This window comes from Hippopotamus amphibius, chromosome 7 (genome assembly GCF_030028045.1).
Source record: "Hippopotamus amphibius kiboko isolate mHipAmp2 chromosome 7, mHipAmp2.hap2, whole genome shotgun sequence".
Lineage (NCBI taxonomy): Eukaryota > Metazoa > Chordata > Mammalia > Artiodactyla > Hippopotamidae > Hippopotamus > Hippopotamus amphibius.
The window spans coordinates 55,080,543-55,093,546 of NC_080192.1; positions in this window are offsets into that span (position 1 = coordinate 55,080,543).

Genomic DNA, 13,004 nt, shown 5'->3' on the forward strand with positions numbered 1-13,004 from the left:
CACCTCATGTGTCTTAATGCCCAAGGGTCACATCATACCTGTGTCATTGCACATGTGATTGTCACATCACATGGGTCTCAACACACTTGAGAGTGTCACCTGACTCCTGTGACACACAGAGTGTGATTGTCCCCTCATATTAGTCACATGCCTCCCAGGAGTGTCACATCACACCAGTCACATTGCACATGCGTGTGTCACATCGTAACAGTTCCAAATTCACTTGTGTGTCACCTCACATGGTCACAATTGGCATGTCAATGTCACCACACATCTGTCACAAGACTCATGATTGTCACATCACACCTGTCCCAATGCCTGTGTGATTGTCACCTCATGGGTGTCATAATGTGCAAGTGTCACAACATTTCAGTCACATTGTGCCTGTTAGGGTCACACTATTTCTGTCTCGACACACATGGCAGTGTTACCTGACATCTGTCTCAACAAGAGTGTGATTAGCACATCACATTTGTCACATGACTTCTGGAGTGTCATGTCATATGTGTCCCATCACATGAGTGTGTCATAGCACATCAGGCACAACCCACTTGTGTGTCACCTCACATGGTCACAACCAGCAAGTGGTTGACACCACACAGCTGTCACACACCACTTATGTGTGTCACATCCAAACTGTCACCATGCCCATGTGATTGTCACCTCATCTGTGTCATAACAGGCAAGTGTCACATATCTGTCACATCATGCCTGTGGCTGTCACCTATTTGTCTCAACACACATGTCAGTGTCACATGACATCTGTCACACCAAGAGTGTGATTGTCACCTCACATTTGTCATGTGCTTTATGGAGTGTCACATCATATCTGTCATCACACATGACAGTGTCATATCACATCAGGCACAAGCCCCTTGTGTGTCATCTCACATAGTCACAACCAGCATGTGGGTTTTCACACACACTGCTTCTGTGGGTCACATCACTGCTGTCACTGTGCCCTTGTGATTGTCACCTCCTCTGTGTCATCATGCACAACTGTCACATCATATCTGTCACATTGAGCCTGTGACTGTCATGCCATTTCTGTCTCAACACACATGGCAGTGTCACATGACATCTGTCACACCAAGACTGTGATTGTCACCTCACATTTGTCACATGCATTACAGAGTATCACACAGTATATGTCATTACACATGAGAATGTCACATAACTTCAGGCACAACCCAGGTGTGTATCAGCTCACCCTGTCACAATTGGCATGTGATTGTCACCACACATCTGTCACAAGCCTCTTATGATTGTCACATCACACCTGTCATAATGCCTGAGTGATTGTCACCTCATGTGTGTCATAACATGCAATTATCCAAAAATGTCAGTCACATTGTGCCTGTTATTGGTCACACCATTTCTACTTCAACACATGTGGCAGTGTCACCTGACATATGTCACACCTCGAGTGTGATTGTCACCTCACATTTGTCACATGTGTTATGGAGTGTCACATCATATCTGTCACATTACACATGGGAGTGAAATATCACATGAGGCACAACCCACTTGTGTGTCACCTCACATGGTCACAACCCACATGTTATTGTCACCACACATCTGTCACACATGCTTATGTGGGTCACGTCAAATCTGTTACAATGCCCATGTGATTGTCACCTCATCTGTGTTATAATATGCAAGTGTCACATCATATCTCTCATATCATGCCTGTGATCATCACATCATTTCTGTCTCAACACACGTGGCAGTGTCACCTGATATCTGTCACACCCACAGTGTGATTGTCACCTCACACTTGTCACACGTCTTCTGGGAGTGTCACATCATCCCTGTCACATCTGACATGTGCATGTCACATCACATCAGTCAAAACCCATATGTATGTGATCTCAGATGGTCACAATCTGCATATGATTGTCACCACACACTGGTCACAAGCCACTTATGAGTCTCACATCACAACTGTCACAATGCTCAAGTGACTGTCACCTCACATGTGTCTTCACGCACAACTGTCACATCATACCTGTCACATTGCACATGTGATTGTCACATCACATCAGATCCAACCCAGTTGTGTGTCACCTCCCATTGTCACAATTGGCATATGATTGTCACCACACATCTGTCACACATACTTCTGTGTGTTACATCAAAACTGTTATAACACCCATGTGACTGTCACTTCTCCTATGTCAGAATGCACGTGTCACATCATAGCTGTCACATCGTGCCTGTGACTCTCGCATCATTTCTGTCTCAACACATGTGGCAGTGTCACCTGGCATCTGTCACACCCAGAGTGTGTTTGTCACCTCCCATTTGTCAGGTGCCTTACAAAGTGTCATGTTTCCCTGTCACATCACATATGGGACTGTCACGTCACATCCATCACCACCCATTTGTCACCTCATGTGTTCACCACTGGCATATGATTGTCACCACACATCTGTCACAAGCCTCTTATCAGTGTCATATCACAACTGTCACCACACCCATGTGGCCGTTACCTCACATGTGTCATAACATGAAAGCATTATATCGTATCTATCCCATCACACTTATGATTATCACGTCACTTCTGTCTCAGCCCATGTGGGTGTGTCATCTGACATCTGTCATACCCTGAGTGTGAGTGTCACATCACATGTGTCAAATGCCTTCCAGAGTGTCACATCATATCTGTCGCATCACATGTGAGAGTGTCATATCTCATCAGGTACAACCCACTTGTGTCACCTCACATGGTCACAACCAGCATGTGGTTGTCATCACACACCTGTCACACATTGCTTATGTGTGTCACATCACAACTGTCACAACACTCATGTGATTGTTACCTCACCATGTGTCTTAAGAGGCAAGTGTCACATCATAGCTATCACATCATGCCTGTGGCTCTCATATCATTTCTGTCTCAACACATGTGGCATTGTCACCTGATACCTGTCACACTCAGAGTGGTATTGTGACCTCAATTTGTCAGAAGACTTCCAGAAGCATTACAGCATACCTGTCACTTCACATGTGCATGTCACATCATGTCCATCACAACCCACATGCATGTCAACTCAGAAGGTCACAATCAGCATACGATTGTCACCACTCATTTGTCCCAAGCCATTTATGACTGTCACATCACAACTGTCACAACGCTTCTGTGGTTGTCATCCCACATGTATCTTAACATGCAAATGCCCCATCATATGTGTCGCATTGCACCTGTGATTGTCATATCACATCTGTCTCAACACGCATGAGAGTGTCTCCTGACATGTGTCACACCCAGAGAGTGATTGTCACCTCATATAAGTCACATGCCATGCAGGGGTGTCACATCATACCTCTCATATCACACATGTGTGTGTCACATCAGATCAGTTCCAACCAACTTGTGTGTCACCTCACATTGTCACTTGCTTTACAGAGCATCGCATCATACCTGTCATCACACATGAGAGTCATATCACATCAAGCACAAGCCATTTGTGTGTCACCTCACGTGATCACCACACATGTGTCACACATGCTTATGTGTGTCACATCAAAACTGTTACAAGGCCCATGTGATTGTCACATCACCTGTGTTGTAACACACAAGTGCCATAACATATCAGTCACATCATGTCTGCTATTGTCACAGCATTTCTGCCTCAACACACACTGTGCCCTTGTGATTGTCACCTCCTCTGTGTCATCATGCACAACTGTCACATCATATCTGTCACATTGCACCTGTGACCTCATTTCTGTCTCAACACATGTGGCAGATTCCCCTGACATCTGTTACACCCAGAGTGTGATCGTCACCTCATATTTGACACATGCCTTAGAGAGAGTCGCATATCTGTCACATCACACATGTGCATGTCAAAGTCTATATCACAAACCTGTTTTTCCACAATTCACATTATCACAACCATCGAGTGATTGTCAACCCACAACTGGCACAAACCACTTATGATTGTCACATCACACCTGTCACAAGGTCCTTGTGATTGTCTTCTCATGTGTCATAATGTGCAAGTGCCACTACATATCAGTCACATGCCTGTTATTGTCATATCATTTCTGTCTCAACACACATGGCAGTTGTGATATCTGTCACATCCAAAGTGTCATTATCTCCTCACATTTGTGACATGCTTTATGTAGTGTCACATCCTATTTTTCACATCATGCCTGTGACTGTCACATCATTTCTGTCTCAGCAAATATGGCAGTGTCATCTGACATCTGTCACACCCAGAGTGTGATTGTTGACTCACATTTGCCACATGCTTGATGAAGTGTTACATCATATCTGTCATCACACATGAGAGTATCACATCACAGCAGGCACAACCCACTTGTGTGTCATCTCACATGGTCACAACCTACATGTGGTTGCCAAAACATACCTGTCACACACTGATTATGTGTGTCACATCACAACTTTCACAACCCCCTGTGATTGTCACCTCACCAGTGTCATCATGGGCAAGTGTCACATCATATCTGTCACATTGAGCCTGTGACTGTCATGCCATTTCTGTCTCAACACACATGGCAGTGTCACATGACATCTGTCACACCAAGACTGTGATTGTCACCTCACATTTGTCACATGCATTACAGAGTATCACACAGTATATGTCATTACACATGAGAATGTCACATAACTTCAGGCACAACCCAGGTGTGTATCAGCTCACCCTGTCACAATTGGCATGTGATTGTCACCACACATCTGTCACAAGCCTCTTATGATTGTCACATCACACCTGTCATAATGCCTGAGTGATTGTCACCTCATGTGTGTCATAACATGCAATTATCCAAAAATGTCAGTCACATTGTGCCTGTTATTGGTCACACCATTTCTACTTCAACACATGTGGCAGTGTCACCTGACATATGTCACACCTCGAGTGTGATTGTCACCTCACATTTGTCACATGTGTTATGGAGTGTCACATCATATCTGTCACATTACACATGGGAGTGAAATATCACATGAGGCACAACCCACTTGTGTGTCACCTCACATGGTCACAACCCACATGTTATTGTCACCACACATCTGTCACACATGCTTATGTGGGTCACGTCAAATCTGTTACAATGCCCATGTGATGGTCACCTCATCTGTGTTATAATATGCAAGTGTCACATCATATCTCTCATATCATGCCTGTGATCATCACATCATTTCTGTCTCAACACACGTGGCAGTGTCACCTGATATCTGTCACACCCACAGTGTGATTGTCACCTCACACTTGTCACACGTCTTCTGGGAGTGTCACATCATCCCTGTCACATCTGACATGTGCAGGTCACATCACATCAGTCAAAACCCATATGTATGTGATCTCAGATGGTCACAATCTGCATATGATTGTCACCACACACTGGTCACAAGCCACTTATGAGTCTCACATCACAACTGTCACAATGCTCAAGTGACTGTCACCTCACATGTGTCTTCACGCACAACTGTCACATCATACCTGTCACATTGCACATGTGATTGTCACATCACATCAGCTCCAACCCAGTTGTGTGTCACCTCCCATTGTCACAATTGGCATATGATTGTCACCACACATCTGTCACACATACTTCTGTGTGTTACATCAAAACTGTTATAACACCCATGTGACTGTCACTTCTCCTATGTCAGAATGCACGTGTCACATCATAGCTGTCACATCGTGCCTGTGACTCTCGCATCATTTCTGTCTCAACACATGTGGCAGTGTCACCTGGCATCTGTCACACCCAGAGTGTGTTTGTCACCTCCCATTTGTCAGGTGCCTTACAAAGTGTCATGTTTCCCTGTCACATCACATATGGGACTGTCACGTCACATCCATCACCACCCATTTGTCACCTCATGTGTTCACCACTGGCATATGATTGTCACCACACATCTGTCACAAGCCTCTTATCAGTGTCATATCACAACTGTCACCACACCCATGTGGCCGTTACCTCACATGTGTCATAACATGAAAGCATTATATCGTATCTATCCCATCACACTTATGATTATCACGTCACTTCTGTCTCAGCCCATGTGGGTGTGTCATCTGACATCTGTCATACCCTGAGTGTGAGTGTCACATCACATGTGTCAAATGCCTTCCAGAGTGTCACATCATATCTGTCGCATCACATGTGAGAGTGTCATATCTCATCAGGTACAACCCACTTGTGTCACCTCACATGGTCACAACCAGCATGTGGTTGTCATCACACACCTGTCACACATTGCTTATGTGTGTCACATCACAACTGTCACAACACTCATGTGATTGTTACCTCACCATGTGTCTTAAGAGGCAAGTGTCACATCATAGCTATCACATCATGCCTGTGGCTCTCATATCATTTCTGTCTCAACACATGTGGCATTGTCACCTGATACCTGTCACACTCAGAGTGGTATTGTGACCTCAATTTGTCAGAAGACTTCCAGAAGCATTACAGCATACCTGTCACTTCACATGTGCATGTCACATCATGTCCATCACAACCCACATGCATGTCAACTCAGAAGGTCACAATCAGCATACGATTGTCACCACTCATTTGTCCCAAGCCATTTATGATTGTCACATCACAACTGTCACAACGCTTCTGTGGTTGTCATCCCACATGTATCTTAACATGCAAATGCCCCATCATATGTGTCGCATTGCACCTGTGATTGTCATATCACATCTGTCTCAACACGCATGAGAGTGTCTCCTGACATGTGTCACACCCAGAGAGTGAGTGTCACCTCATATAAGTCACATGCCATGCAGGGGTGTCACATCATACCTCTCATATCACACATGTGTGTGTCACATCAGATCAGTTCCAACCAACTTGTGTGTCACCTCACATTGTCACTTGCTTTACAGAGCATCGCATCATACCTGTCATCACACATGAGAGTCATATCACATCAAGCACAAGCCATTTGTGTGTCACCTCACGTGATCACCACACATGTGTCACACATGCTTATGTGTGTCACATCAAAACTGTTACAAGGCCCATGTGATTGTCACATCACCTGTGTTGTAACACACAAGTGCCATAACATATCAGTCACATCATGTCTGCTATTGTCACAGCATTTCTGCCTCAACACACACTGTGCCCTTGTGATTGTCACCTCCTCTGTGTCATCATGCACAACTGTCACATCATATCTGTCACATTGCACCTGTGACCTCATTTCTGTCTCAACACATGTGGCAGATTCCCCTGACATCTGTTACACCCAGAGTGTGATCGTCACCTCATATTTGACACATGCCTTAGAGAGAGTCGCATATCTGTCACATCACACATGTGCATGTCAAAGTCTATATCACAAACCTGTTTTTCCACAATTCACATTATCACAACCATCGAGTGATTGTCAACCCACAACTGGCACAAACCACTTATGATTGTCACATCACACCTGTCACAAGGTCCTTGTGATTGTCTTCTCATGTGTCATAATGTGCAAGTGCCACTACATATCAGTCACATGCCTGTTATTGTCATATCATTTCTGTCTCAACACACATGGCAGTTGTGATATCTGTCACATCCAAAGTGTCATTATCTCCTCACATTTGTGACATGCTTTATGTAGTGTCACATCCTATTTTTCACATCATGCCTGTGACTGTCACATCATTTCTGTCTCAGCAAATATGGCAGTGTCATCTGACATCTGTCACACCCAGAGTGTGATTGTTGACTCACATTTGCCACATGCTTGATGAAGTGTTACATCATATCTGTCATCACACATGAGAGTATCACATCACAGCAGGCACAACCCACTTGTGTGTCATCTCACATGGTCACAACCTACATGTGGTTGCCAAAACATACCTGTCACACACTGATTATGTGTGTCACATCACAACTTTCACAACCCCCTGTGATTGTCACCTCACCAGTGTCATCATGGGCAAGTGTCACATCATATCTGTCACATTGAGCCTGTGACTGTCATGCCATTTCTGTCTCAACACACATGGCAGTGTCACATGACATCTGTCACACCAAGACTGTGATTGTCACCTCACATTTGTCACATGCATTACAGAGTATCACACAGTATATGTCATTACACATGAGAATGTCACATAACTTCAGGCACAACCCACGTGTGTATCAGCTCACCCTGTCACAATTGGCATGTGATTGTCACCACACATCTGTCACAAGCCTCTTATGATTGTCACATCACACCTGTCATAATGCCTGAGTGATTGTCACCTCATGTGTGTCATAACATGCAATTATCCAAAAATGTCAGTCACATTGTGCCTGTTATTGGTCACACCATTTCTACTTCAACACATGTGGCAGTGTCACCTGACATATGTCACACCTCGAGTGTGATTGTCACCTCACATTTGTCACATGTGTTATGGAGTGTCACATCATATCTGTCACATTACACATGGGAGTGAAATATCACATGAGGCACAACCCACTTGTGTGTCACCTCACATGGTCACAACCCACATGTTATTGTCACCACACATCTGTCACACATGCTTATGTGGGTCACGTCAAATCTGTTACAATGCCCATGTGATTGTCACCTCATCTGTGTTATAATATGCAAGTGTCACATCATATCTCTCATATCATGCCTGTGATCATCACATCATTTCTGTCTCAACACACGTGGCAGTGTCACCTGATATCTGTCACACCCACAGTGTGATTGTCACCTCACACTTGTCACACGTCTTCTGGGAGTGTCACATCATCCCTGTCACATCTGACATGTGCATGTCACATCACATCAGTCAAAACCCATATGTATGTGATCTCAGATGGTCACAATCTGCATATGATTGTCACCACACACTGGTCACAAGCCACTTATGAGTCTCACATCACAACTGTCACAATGCTCAAGTGACTGTCACCTCACATGTGTCTTCACGCACAACTGTCACATCATACCTGTCACATTGCACATGTGATTGTCACATCACATCAGCTCCAACCCAGTTGTGTGTCACCTCCCATTGTCACAATTGGCATATGATTGTCACCACACATCTGTCACACATACTTCTGTGTGTTACATCAAAACTGTTATAACACCCATGTGACTGTCACTTCTCCTATGTCAGAATGCACGTGTCACATCATAGCTGTCACATCGTGCCTGTGACTCTCGCATCATTTCTGTCTCAACACATGTGGCAGTGTCACCTGGCATCTGTCACACCCAGAGTGTGTTTGTCACCTCCCATTTGTCAGGTGCCTTACAAAGTGTCATGTTTCCCTGTCACATCACATATGGGACTGTCACGTCACATCCATCACCACCCATTTGTCACCTCATGTGTTCACCACTGGCATATGATTGTCACCACACATCTGTCACAAGCCTCTTATCAGTGTCATATCACAACTGTCACCACACCCATGTGGCCGTTACCTCACATGTGTCATAACATGAAAGCATTATATCGTATCTATCCCATCACACTTATGATTATCACGTCACTTCTGTCTCAGCCCATGTGGGTGTGTCATCTGACATCTGTCATACCCTGAGTGTGAGTGTCACATCACATGTGTCAAATGCCTTCCAGAGTGTCACATCATATCTGTCGCATCACATGTGAGAGTGTCATATCTCATCAGGTACAACCCACTTGTGTCACCTCACATGGTCACAACCAGCATGTGGTTGTCATCACACACCTGTCACACATTGCTTATGTGTGTCACATCACAACTGTCACAACACTCATGTGATTGTTACCTCACCATGTGTCTTAAGAGGCAAGTGTCACATCATAGCTATCACATCATGCCTGTGGCTCTCATATCATTTCTGTCTCAACACATGTGGCATTGTCACCTGATACCTGTCACACTCAGAGTGGTATTGTGACCTCAATTTGTCAGAAGACTTCCAGAAGCATTACAGCATACCTGTCACTTCACATGTGCATGTCACATCATGTCCATCACAACCCACATGCATGTCAACTCAGAAGGTCACAATCAGCATACGATTGTCACCACTCATTTGTCCCAAGCCATTTATGACTGTCACATCACAACTGTCACAACGCTTCTGTGGTTGTCATCCCACATGTATCTTAACATGCAAATGCCCCATCATATGTGTCGCATTGCACCTGTGATTGTCATATCACATCTGTCTCAACACGCATGAGAGTGTCTCCTGACATGTGTCACACCCAGAGAGTGATTGTCACCTCATATAAGTCACATGCCATGCAGGGGTGTCACATCATACCTCTCATATCACACATGTGTGTGTCACATCAGATCAGTTCCAACCAACTTGTGTGTCACCTCACATTGTCACTTGCTTTACAGAGCATCGCATCATACCTGTCATCACACATGAGAGTCATATCACATCAAGCACAAGCCATTTGTGTGTCACCTCACGTGATCACCACACATGTGTCACACATGCTTATGTGTGTCACATCAAAACTGTTACAAGGCCCATGTGATTGTCACATCACCTGTGTTGTAACACACAAGTGCCATAACATATCAGTCACATCATGTCTGTTATTGTCACAGCATTTCTGCCTCAACACACACTGTGCCCTTGTGATTGTCACCTCCTCTGTGTCATCATGCACAACTGTCACATCATATCTGTCACATTGCACCTGTGACCTCATTTCTGTCTCAACACATGTGGCAGATTCCCCTGACATCTGTTACACCCAGAGTGTGATCGTCACCTCATATTTGACACATGCCTTAGAGAGAGTCGCATATCTGTCACATCACACATGTGCATGTCAAAGTCTATATCACAAACCTGTTTTTCCACAATTCACATTATCACAACCATCGAGTGATTGTCAACCCACAACTGGCACAAACCACTTATGATTGTCACATCACACCTGTCACAAGGTCCTTGTGATTGTCTTCTCATGTGTCATAATGTGCAAGTGCCACTACATATCAGTCACATGCCTGTTATTGTCATATCATTTCTGTCTCAACACACATGGCAGTTGTGATATCTGTCACATCCAAAGTGTCATTATCTCCTCACATTTGTGACATGCTTTATGTAGTGTCACATCCTATTTTTCACATCATGCCTGTGACTGTCACATCATTTCTGTCTCAGCAAATATGGCAGTGTCATCTGACATCTGTCACACCCAGAGTGTGATTGTTGACTCACATTTGCCACATGCTTGATGAAGTGTTACATCATATCTGTCATCACACATGAGAGTATCACATCACAGCAGGCACAACCCACTTGTGTGTCATCTCACATGGTCACAACCTACATGTGGTTGCCAAAACATACCTGTCACACACTGATTATGTGTGTCACATCACAACTTTCACAACCCCCTGTGATTGTCACCTCACCAGTGTCATCATGGGCAAGTGTCACATCATATCTGTCACATTGAGCCTGTGACTGTCATGCCATTTCTGTCTCAACACACATGGCAGTGTCACATGACATCTGTCACACCAAGACTGTGATTGTCACCTCACATTTGTCACATGCATTACAGAGTATCACACAGTATATGTCATTACACATGAGAATGTCACATAACTTCAGGCACAACCCAGGTGTGTATCAGCTCACCCTGTCACAATTGGCATGTGATTGTCACCACACATCTGTCACAAGCCTCTTATGATTGTCACATCACACCTGTCATAATGCCTGAGTGATTGTCACCTCATGTGTGTCATAACATGCAATTATCCAAAAATGTCAGTCACATTGTGCCTGTTATTGGTCACACCATTTCTACTTCAACACATGTGGCAGTGTCACCTGACATATGTCACACCTCGAGTGTGATTGTCACCTCACATTTGTCACATGTGTTATGGAGTGTCACATCATATCTGTCACATTACACATGGGAGTGAAATATCACATGAGGCACAACCCACTTGTGTGTCACCTCACATGGTCACAACCCACATGTTATTGTCACCACACATCTGTCACACATGCTTATGTGGGTCACGTCAAATCTGTTACAATGCCCATGTGATTGTCACCTCATCTGTGTTATAATATGCAAGTGTCACATCATATCTCTCATATCATGCCTGTGATCATCACATCATTTCTGTCTCAACACACGTGGCAGTGTCACCTGATATCTGTCACACCCACAGTGTGATTGTCACCTCACACTTGTCACACGTCTTCTGGGAGTGTCACATCATCCCTGTCACATCTGACATGTGCAGGTCACATCACATCAGTCAAAACCCATATGTATGTGATCTCAGATGGTCACAATCTGCATATGATTGTCACCACACACTGGTCACAAGCCACTTATGAGTCTCACATCACAACTGTCACAATGCTCAAGTGACTGTCACCTCACATGTGTCTTCACGCACAACTGTCACATCATACCTGTCACATTGCACATGTGATTGTCACATCACATCAGCTCCAACCCAGTTGTGTGTCACCTCCCATTGTCACAATTGGCATATGATTGTCACCACACATCTGTCACACATACTTCTGTGTGTTACATCAAAACTGTTATAACACCCATGTGACTGTCACTTCTCCTATGTCAGAATGCACGTGTCACATCATATCTGTCACATCGTGCCTGTGACTCTCGCATCATTTCTGTCTCAACACATGTGGCAGTGTCACCTGGCATCTGTCACACCCAGAGTGTGTTTGTCACCTCCCATTTGTCAGGTGCCTTACAAAGTGTCATGTTTCCCTGTCACATCACATATGGGACTGTCACGTCACATCCATCACCACCCATTTGTCACCTCATGTGTTCACCACTGGCATATGATTGTCACCACACATCTGTCACAAGCCTCTTATCAGTGTCATATCACAACTGTCACCACACCCATGTGGCCGTTACCTCACATGTGTCATAACATGAAAGCATTATATCGTATCTATCCCATCACACTTATGATTATCACGTCACTTCTGTCTCAGCCCATGTGGGTGTGTCATCTGACATCTGTCATAC